At 44.3% G+C, this 11029-nt stretch overlaps 1 protein-coding gene across 5 annotated transcripts in view; it reads left to right on the top strand.

Annotated features, from left to right (window-relative positions):
- The first annotated feature begins 1145 nt into the window (after nt 1-1145).
- The window catches only part of KIDINS220 (kinase D interacting substrate 220), a 186845-nt gene continuing 176961 nt past the window's right edge, over nt 1146-11029 (top strand). For 2 of the 5 annotated variants that reach the window (XM_068108196.2, XM_068108192.2), the window contains exon 1: nt 1152-1287. The gene's annotated coding sequence lies outside the window, so the exon portion shown is untranslated. Of the gene's footprint in view, nt 1288-11029 lie in introns of all 5 variants that reach the window. The other 3 variants (XM_068108197.2, XM_068108193.2, XM_068108194.2) reach the window with 3 other exon arrangements.

The following is an 11029-nucleotide window of genomic DNA, read 5'->3' as shown; positions in this document are numbered from 1 at the left end:
CCTCTCCTCTCCTCTCCCCTCCCCTTCCTCCCTCTCCTCGAACCTCTCCCCCTTCCTGATCCTCATTCTCCCCTCTTCCTCACTCCCTTTCCCTTCCTTTTACCTTCCCGCCCCCATGTCTGTATTAAATCGTTGCTGCCTTCACACGTTCACCCAAATTCCCATTCATCCCAGTTCGACATCCGCGGAAGGTTGTATTCTCGGGGTGCAGCTCCCCCTGCTGGCAATATTAGCAGAAGAACATATGTAATTTTTGTTTGTTTAAAGTTTTAGGATTATGTTTGTATGATTCTACATGCTGCTCTGTCTTCTAGCAACCACTGAAATTGGTATAAAATACCTTTAGTCAGTGCAGTATAGGCTTGCTGTTTTTCTACCAGGTGAGCGCCAAGGGTATTGCCCCTATGTTTTTGGCATGGGACACCACACGTCGACACCCTTGGATTGTGAAGATGAAGTCACTCGCTAGAAACTGTGTGGTGGCCTAATCTTGATGCTGATATCGAACATCATGTTCGACATTGTTACCCCTGCCAGAGCACCCGGAACACACCTGCGAAAGCGCCACTGCATCCCTGGGAACGGCCCAGCGAACCGTGGCATCGCCTACATCTCGATTATGCCGGGTCTAGTAACGGCAGCATGATTCTAATCATCACGGACGCGCACACAAAATGGATCGATTCATAAACATTTTCAACAGGAAGTGATGACGAGACGGTGTACAGTACAGTTGTAGTGTACAGATAGGGGCTACTGGATGGATTCCTGCATTTCAGTTCTACTCAATTGTTAACTTTGTAAATACGAAGGTAAATTTCAAAAGAAAAGCGAAATGACAAAATTAAACTTTGTGAAAATTTTCTTCATCATCGTCGCTCATTTGTTTTTAATCGATATAAGAGTTGGACAATGATGGTGTCGCGGCCGGCATCTTATCGTCTCCGACAAATGTGAGCTTTTAGGCGGTGTATTGGCGATTATAATTCGGTTAGCATGTTCATTGGCCCATCCCCATAATTAAATGATACGAACGCTTACTGAATTCAAAATGACAACGCACATCGGGATAAAATTGTAAGTTTATTATTTTATTACAAACTCACAGCAATTGTAACGCAGTATTTAACTTTAATGCGGAAGTCGAAGAGGAGGATTCCACTATTGCCGTATTGGTTGATTTTAATGTGTTTTTGTTCTCATGCTGGTTATCACTAATATCAGTCGTCATTGTTCGCAGTGCTGGGATTTGTTTTAAATCCGCCATACTTGGGGACTGAAAATCAGGTAGGTAACTTTTATGTCGCATCTATGTTAAAAGTGGCTAGGTTTTTATATTTTTATTGTGTGGTTAACAAAACGATGTTTTTTTTTCCGGCCGTCAGGTACGGGGCGTGGTTGGTCTTCGACCTTTTCAATAACACGTTAATCGTTCTATTAATACATTCGCGTTTATAATGTAACTGTTTTCTGTAAGTAACTCGTACGTTTTTTCACGTCTCAGATTGAAGTTCGTTTTGAATTTTCTTTTATTTGGGATCCGGGTTGCGAGCTTATCCTCTGATGGACACCTTGATGTGTCATGACTCATGACATGTACAATGTACATGTAGATATAAAATGTGTGTGTAATTTCAGTTCATTTGCTTCAATACTAGTACCCGACTGCAAAGCCGCAATGAGCCGGCAAAGCCAAAGCCTCTTGCCACTATTTTACCCATCACGATGGCATCAGTGGGTTAGGTAGTTGGTGGTAGGTGTAGTAGGTACCGTACCTGGTAAGACTTGGTAAAAGAGAAGAGCAGACAGTCCTCCCCAATACCTACATACAATAAATGTCACAAGAAGCTTAAGGAAGTAACGATACGATGTGCTAGCTTAGGGCCTATTTTAAGAAATTTTAACTGGGCTTAATATACGTTTTTCACAGTATGTGTGTCATCTTCTAACTTCAGTCGCTGTCAGGACTGGTTCTCTCCGGGCACTGCGGCTTCCTCCACCAGAAGAAGTCAGCTTGCAGTAAGATCAGTGCCGACAGATCAGACCACAGCGCCGTTTCAACGGCAATGTGTGACTGTCGTTAATCGAACCGTGTCGATGGCGTTGATTGGCTGACCTAAGCTGATCGCTGATTGGTCAGCTCACAAAATTTCGCAAATTCAGACCTAAAATGACACCATTTGCATTCTGGATGAGATTAAAATTGATAAAATTTACTTCTTGATTAATTCGGTGAATTCCGTCTCAACTTCGGATATTTCCGGCCGTGAAAAACTATCCCCTATGGCCGCGGGATTTCTAAAAAATAATTATTCGTCAATTTTAGAATATTTGACGCCGTTTTCACCCTCCGAAACGCGTAACAAGCTTTTTTGAAATATTTTTTCAAATGCTCGAATCTTATTGGTTCCGGTGTTTGGTGACGATTTTCGTTGAAGATAACAAGGTTGGTCTTAAAAGTATTTTAATTACAAATTAGAGGTGCATAAGATAGTGAATCAAACAAAGACGGGTGAAACAAACTCCTATTGAACTTTTTCGCAATTGTTTTATGCAAACTTCCGCATCCCGTCGATGGTGGCCTCCATTGAGTGATTTGGTTTTTGAAATATTTTTTCAAATGCTCGAATCTCATTGGTTCCGGTGTTTGGTGACGATTTTCGTTGAAGATAACAAGGTTGGTCTTAAAGTATTTTAATTACAAATTAGAGGTGCATAAGATAGTGAATCAAACAAAGACGGGTGAAACAAACTCCTATTGAACTTTTTCGCAATTGTTTTATGCAAACTTCCGCATCCCGTCGATGGTGGCCTCCATTGAGTGATTTGGTTTTTGAAATATTTTTTCAAATGCTCGAATCTCATTGGTTCCGGTGTTTGGTGACGATTTTCGTTTAAGATAACCAGGCCCGTGCGGGCCGAGGTTGGTCTTAAAGTATTTTAATTACAAATTAGAGGTGCATAAGATTGTGAATCAAACAAAGACGGGTGAAACAAACTCCTATGGAACTTTTTCAAATTTGTTATGCATACTTCCGCATCCGCAAGATGGCGGCCTCCATTGAGCGATTTGGTGCGTCAAAGCTTCGAAATTCTCAAGCCAAGGGATCCAGCATAATCTGTTTTTTCAACATAATACGTATAGTACGCGTTCATTGACAACACCGGCTTCGCCGGCTAAAATATAGGTTTTTTTTTTTGTTTTTTTTCTTCAATAAACTTACATTTGGTGTCCTTTATAAAAATTAAAATGTCCGAAGGAAGCGGTTCAGTTTGGCATTTTAAATATGAAATAGGCAAAGCCGAGACACGAACGAAACCCTTTAGGATAATTACCCTTTAGGATAATTACCCTTTAGAATTACCCTTTAGATTTACCCTTTAGATTTACCCTTTAGAATTACCCTTTAGAATTACCCTTTAGAATTACCCTTTAGAATTACCCTTTAGAATTACCCTTTAGAATTACCCTTTAGAATTACCCTTTAGAATTACCTTTTACATTTACCCTTTAGAACCCATTAGAATTACCTTTTACATTTACCCTTTAGAACCCATCAGAATTAACTTTTAGATTTACCCTTTAGAACCCATTAGAATTACCCTTTATGTTTACCCTAATAAATCCCATTAGAATTACCCTTTGGAACCCTTTAGAATTAAACACGGTGTGTTATAAAGTTGGTTCTTCATGTTTGACAGACGGACATAGCCAAATATTGAAGCGGCTTCACTGTTTACAAATCCAGATAATCTAGTATCACATTGTCGTTAGCAAGATAGACAGAAACGTGATCACGGATCGCCACCATGGCCTATGGTGTTCGTTTAATCAGCAATCCTAGATATTTTCTCACCCCGTTTTTTTGTTCTTCCCGTCATCAAATACAGTGTAGCCCAAACTCGATAAAATCCGTGATGACATCCCTCTCCCCCGTGAATAGGAAGTGTGTGTGCATGAATTTACTATTTAATCCTTTAACATATTCAAACTTTTAAATTTCCCATTCACAACATTCAATTCAACATTCCACCTTATTGCTTCAATCTCAACTATGTTCATTCTTGATTGACGAATTGCAATCTGGCAAAATCTTTGTATTTCCTTGTCATTCTCTTCTCACGATGTGGTTTTCCTGCAGCGTGAGGTAGGAACGATGCATCCTTCTGACTTCACATTGTATGTTGATCTGGCGATACCTCTGGATCTCGAGGTTTCTTTGCCATGTCATATGTGGAATTCCGATGAGTAGTTCAGCTGCTTCATCAGTCGCTGCATCCCTCTCTGTCCCATCTCCTCACATTGACATCTGTTGCTCTGTTATTGGTTGATCTATCTCTGGACCACAGATTGTCTCAAAATTCCCAATATCAGGAACATTGTGATGTCGATACTTCTTCACATGTGATGTGTTTCTGTCATAACAAACTCCATCTGGTGACTGAACTGTCACCTTGCTTCCAGCCTTGGAAACCACAGTGTTAGGGTCTAGCAAGAAGGGTGTGTCAAGTTTTCTCAGATTCTTTCAATTCAGCAGCACATCAGTCTCTGTAGCATGACGTCAATGATCAGCATGCAGCTTGGCTGATTGATGCCTTATTCCCAACATCCTGGACGCGAACCTCCTGGTCAGCCAAGACCTCCTTCACCTCAGGCATCTTAGTGTGGATTTTGCTTCCAAACAACAGCTCCGCTGGGCTTTTCCCTGTGCTAGAGTGAGGTGCTGCCCTGTATGCCACAACAACTTGCGACAACGTGGCCTCTTTCCAAATCCTCAATTCAGTTTGTGCAATCTTTATACGCTTCTCTAAAGACTGGTTCTGACGTTCTACTTAACCATTTGCCTGTGGCTGCTTTCGAGTTGCACGATGGTGGTAGATGCCCATAGTTTCCATGAAATCCGTACATTTCTGAGCAATGAATTGCGGCCCATTTTCAGAACACTGGTATGCCATGCCTCATGAAAACCTCTGCTATTGCTGCCACCAGTTTCTCTGCTGTGGTGGACCCCATGATTACATATATGTAGTAGTAGTTGTTGTTTTGTATGCAGCCTGTGGTTGCCAGGTGCATCATTTTCTGGAAGCTCAGCTGTGCTGCTGATGCGGTGCCCCTGTTAGCAGTAAGCTGGTACTCATTTTTCCAACCTTTGAAGAATGACTGAGTCAACCCACCCGGTGTTATTTCAATGGCAGAACAGGGGCTCAAACTCAAGACCCTAAGATCTTAAGCCAGCCACCTTGGCCGCTAAGCCACCTCCAGGCTATTTGTAGTAGTGACTAGCAGTCAATCACAACCATCACTGACTCTCCAGGTGATAGCGGACTGACAACGTCTACAGCTACACCTTCCCATGATCCTACTGAAGCAACGTACTTCGCACCGATTCTGGCGGATTCAGTCGACTAACAAGTTGACATCCATGGTACAAACAATTCCAAAATGTCGCTCCACAAATTTCTCCATGTCACTCTCCATCCCTGGCTACCACACTTTTGTCCTCAGGTTCTGTTTGGCACAAACAATTCCAAAATGACCTTCATGTGCTAATATCACCAGTCTTTGTCTCAATGTCTGTGGCACTACAATTTGTCTGTTTGTCTGTGGCACCTACTACCCCAGAGAACACCTTTCCCAATTCCACATAGCTCATTTCGCATGGCTACATATGCCTTGTGTGGGCAGTTTTCCCAATCTTCAGTCTTGATACTCTGTCTATCATTTAACTCTGGATCTTGGTCTGACTCTATCTATACCTCCCAGGTTGTCATTGCTTTTGGTGTCGTGTATCGCCACAAATCATACAAATGATTCAGTTTCCTTCTCCAGTGAAGATTCTGGCCTCACCCACTTTCTAATAGTCTTGACAGAGCTTCCACAATATTTGTGTTGCCAGCAATGTGGACTATCTTGTACCTGTATCGTTGAGGTATTAGGACACATCTGTCAAACCTGACACATGGCTTGGACCTCAGTGAGTATATCATCTCCAGTGGCTTGTGGTCTGTCACCAATTCAAATTCAATGAATGAATGAATGAATGATCGTTTTAAAGGCCATTTTCCCTGCTAGAGCGGGGGTTAGCCTTGCGGGCCCCATGACAATCATGGTTCCCTGTTTGAGGCAATGTTTATATGGCCGGATGCCCTTCCTGACGCCAACCCTTAGTCGCCTCTTACGATGCGCAGGGATACGGTGTACCTATTCTAAATCGGGGTACACACCGTGATCATTCATCCCAGCAAGCTGGTACTCAATTTGCCGACCTCAGTAGGATGACAGGCTGAGTCAACCCCCCTGGCGTTAATTCCGCGATCGACCGGGATTCGAACCCAGGATCCTAGGATCCCAAGCCGGCACCCTAACCGCTAAGCCAACACCAGGCTCAATGCCAAATAGATATGCAAGGAATCTGCCACATGCCCAGACAAGTCCCAAGGCCTCCTTTTTTGTATGCAGATATCTCCACTCTACTTCCTTGAGCGACCGGCTTGCAAACACAATAATTATTAGTCCTCCCACTTGTGTCTACACCAGCACTGCACCTAATCCCACAGCAAAAACATCTGCAATGATCTTGGTTTGTGTTTTTACATTGCAATATCCAAGTGTTTGAGCACTCAACAAAGTCTCCTTCAATGCTCTGAAAGCATTTCTTTGTTCCTGGCCGAAGGAGGTTTGGAATGAACCTTGCGCAATAGTTACCAATAGTTACCGCAATAGTTACTTCTCGCTTCACTCGCGTTCCGTGGCTCTCGCGCCTCAGCTACTGCTTCCACATCGTCTCTGGTTGGGTTGATTCATTCACTCGTTAGCTTGTACCCTCCCGGTGTGTACCCTGGTTTAGAATAGGTACACCGTATCCCTGCGTGTCGTAAGAGGCGAATAAGATGGTTGGCGTCAGGAAGGGCATCCGGCCATGAAAACAATGCCTCAAAAAGAGAACCATGACAATTACAACTACATATGAGCAGGGTACAGCCCGAAGTGGAGATTGGTTTCTGAGGTTTGGGACATGGAATGTAGGGACAATGACAGGGAGATCAGGAGAAGTGGTGGAAGTATTGATCAGAAGAAGAGTGGACATATGTTGTGTGCAAGAGACGAGATGGAAGGGAAGTGGTGTGAGAATGGTGAAGCGTAGGCAGGGACAGAAATACAAGTTTGTGTGGCAAGGGTGCCCAGAGGGCGTGAATGGTGTTGGTGTCCTGTTTTCTGAGGAGTTTGTAGACAGTGTGGTGAGTGTGACTAGAGTGAGTGATAGGTTGATGATGGTGAAAATGATGATTGGAAAGCTCTTGGTGAACGTCATCTTGGGATATGCTCCGCAGGTTGGTCGGAGCGATGAAGAGAAGGACAAGTTCTGGTGTGCGATAGAGAAGCTGATGGAAAACGTGAAAGATGAGGAAGTTGTTGTGGTAGGAGGAGACCTAAAAACATGTGGGAAGGAGTATGGATGGTTTTGAGGGAGTTCATGGGGGTTACGGATATGGTGTGAGAAATGGAGAAGGTGAAAGGATTTTGGAGTTTGCTGATGGAGCTGATTTGTTGATTTGTAATACTCGGTTCCAGAAAGAGGATAATAAGCTTGTTACATACACGTCAGGTGGGTCGACGACAACCGTTGACTACCTGATGGTGCGTAGGTGAGATAGGGGGCACCTCAGGGACACAATGGTGATCCCGGGGGAGGAGGCTGTTTCACAGCACCATTTGGTTGTCAGCGACATAAGGGTGAAAGGTGCGAGGAGAGCTCGGCGGGTGAAGTACCAACCGAGAATGAAGGTGTGGAGGTTGAAAGAGGTGACAGTAAGGGAGGCATTAAAAGAGAGGCTGAGTAGAGTGGAGGATGATGTGGTTGAGCTTGAAAGTGGTTGGATGTCAATGAAAGATAGTCTGTTGGAAGCCGTTGGTGAGGTATGTGGATGGACAAAAGGACCACCGAGGCACTCGGAAACATGGTGGTGGGATGATGAAGTTGGAAAGAGGATTGACGAGAAGAGGAAGAAGTTCAAGGAGTGGCAGAAGGTGAAGGATACGGGAGCAGAAAAAGCAGAGCATGAAAGTTATAAGGCAGCCAAGAAGGCTGCAAAGAAAGAGGTAGCAAAGGCACAGGAGGCATGTAGGAAAATGTTCGGAGAACGCTTGGATTCGGAAGAGGGTCAGAGAGCGGTATTCAGGATTGCAAAGCAGATAGCGAAAGAGAGGTGTGATGTGATGGGGGTGAGTTGCTTGAAAGATGAAGTGGGATAAATCGTTGTGGACCCAGATGGAATTAAAGGAAGATGGAAAAGATATATGGAAATGCTGTTGAATACAGAGAATGAATGGGATGGCAACATAGAGAGTAACCCAGTTTTAGGACCGGCAGAGTAGATAACTGAGAAGGAAGTTGAGGAAGCGATAAAAGCAATGAAGGGTAGAAAAGCATGAGGGCCGACGGGAGTTGTGGGCGATATATTGAAGGCAGCAGGAAGTTGGGGTGTGAAGAAAATGACAGAGATCTGTCATCTGGTGGTGAAAGAAGGGCGCATTCCAGTGCATTGGGAACTGAGTACCCTGGTCCCTCTCTACAAGGGGAAAGGTAACCCTCTGGAGTGTGGCTCGTACTGCGCGATAAAGTTATTGGAGCATGGAATGAAGGTATTGGAAAGGGTGTTGGAGAGGAGGATAAGGAAGAAGGTGAAGATTGACGAAATGCAGTTTGGATTTATGCCAGAAAGAGGAACGACAGACGCGCTCTTTATTGTGAGGCAGTTGCAGGAGAAGTACATGGAGAGGAGGAAGAAGTTGTTTCTTGAGTTTGTTGATCTGGAGAAAGCATTCAATAGGGTTCCACGTGAAGTATTGACATGGGCATTGAGGAAGTTAGGAGTGGAAGAATGGTTGATCAGAGTAGTGATGGCAATGTACAAAAGAGCGCGCGCAGCTGTAAGGACGAAGGACGGGAACAGTGGTGAGTTTGAGGTGAAGGTGGGAGTGCATCAGGGGTCGGTAATAAGTCCACTACTATTTGTAGCTGTGATGGAGGTGCTGACTCAGAACGTAAAGGAGGGTTTACCGTGGGAGTTGTTATATGCAGATGATCTGGTGTTGATTGCGGAAAGTATGGATGGACTGAAGGAAAAGATGAACAAGTGGAAGGAATGTATGGAGACAAAAGGTCTGAAGGTGAATATAGGAAAGACGAAGGTGATGGCAAGTGGTAAAGCATGTGGTGAGGTGGAAAGAACTGGGAAGTGGCCATGTGCTGTGTGCAGGAAGGGTGTTAGAGTGAACTCCATTCAATGTACAATGTGCGCTGAGTGGGTTCATCAAAAATGCAATGGTCTGAGAGGGTCATTAACCAGTGTGGCAGCTACCTTCAAATGTAAGGTGTGCACAGAGGGAGCTGCAGATGGAGGAAATGTTGAGTTGGATCTTGGAGATGGCGTGAAGCTGGAAGGTGTGAAAACATTTTGCTACCTCGGAGACATGCTGAATGGAGAAGGTGGATCAGACTCGGCAACGGTTGCTCGAGTGAGATGTGCATGGAAGAAGTTTAGGGAACTGAGTGGCGTGCTGATGAAGAGGGGAGTGTCGTTGAAGCTGAAGGGAAAGGTGTATGCTGCATGTGTGAGAAGTGTTATGATTTATGCGAGCGAGACATGGGTAATGAACGTAGAGCAGCAACGAAGGCTAGAAAGGGTGGAAATGCGAATGGTTCTGTGGATGTGCGGAGTATCGTTAAGAGAGAGGAAGACAAATGATGAATTGCGAAAGATGATGGCAATAGAGTCTGTGATGGATGCTGTGAAGAGGAACAGGTTGAGATGGTTTGGTCATGTGTTGAGGAAGGATGAAAGTGACTGGTTGAGAAGAGTGATGGAAATGAATGTAGAAGGAAGTAGAGGATGGGGAAGACCGAGAAAGACTTGGCTGAAGATGGTGGAAGAAGAAATGCGGGCAAGGGGGTTAACAAGGAGAGATGCAGAAAATAGGGCAAAATGGAGAAGATTGTCATGGGGACCGCAAGGCTAACCCCCGCTCTAGCAGGGAAAATGGCCTTAAAATGCGTGTCGTTGTTTGTTGTTGTTAGCTTGTACCCCATGAACACCAGCTCTGTAACTTTGAACCGGCACATGTCTGCATTCACAGTCAAACCAGCTCCTTGTACTTTTACCAACACCAACTTCAATCTCTTGTCATGTTTCTTAAACGTCACACCATGAAAAATGATGTCATCAAATATGTTAGCTGTCCCTGGATTGCCTTGGATCACCTTGTGGATCTCATATTGGTAAATCTCGGGTGCTGCATTTATCCCAAATAACAGCCTCTTATATCTGTACTTTCCACAGTGTGTAACACACGTCACATTCCTTGACTTCACATGCAAATCTAACTGGCAGTACCCCTACTTCAAGTCCAAATTGTAAAATCCTTCACTCATTGCCACCTGGAGTAGATCATCTATTGTGGGTATGGGATGGTTCTCCCGAACCACTGCTTTGTTCACCTGTATATCGACGCACAGTCTAATATCTCCATTTGGTTTCAGGATCACCACAACCAGACTCACCCAGAGTGTCTCTCCCTCCACCGGCTCAATTATTTCCTGTTCAATAAGCTTTTAGATCTTTGCTTCAACTTTACTCCGCCATCCAAATGGTGTTCCAACTTGCCGAGCAACTCGTCACAAACTGTGCAGCAGTCTCCCCATCAGTCTGTATCATCTGACAGAAAACATGCTGCTGAAACGTTACATTAGTCTTCACAATGTGGTGATCATTTGGTGCTCCCTGCTTTTTCATAATCCAGTGTCTTGAAGGTCTCTCTCACTACTTCACCAGCATGGCACAATAATAGTGCCCTCTGCTGTGCCCATTGGTCTGGTGATGCGTCATCCCAAAAATAGGCCTCTGCTCTATTGTCAACAATTAAAACTCTTTGAGCTAAGCCTGCCATCGCACACTCGCAACGCTAACATCACCCGTCGTATCGAACGACTTTATGCCTCGCATAGCAGACAAATCGGTATCTCAAAAT

This window comes from Myxine glutinosa, chromosome 2 (assembly GCF_964187855.1).
Source record: "Myxine glutinosa chromosome 2, kmMyxGlut1.1, whole genome shotgun sequence".
In the NCBI taxonomy this organism is placed as follows: domain Eukaryota; kingdom Metazoa; phylum Chordata; class Myxini; order Myxiniformes; family Myxinidae; genus Myxine; species Myxine glutinosa.
This window is presented reverse-complemented; position numbering and strand designations above follow the sequence as displayed.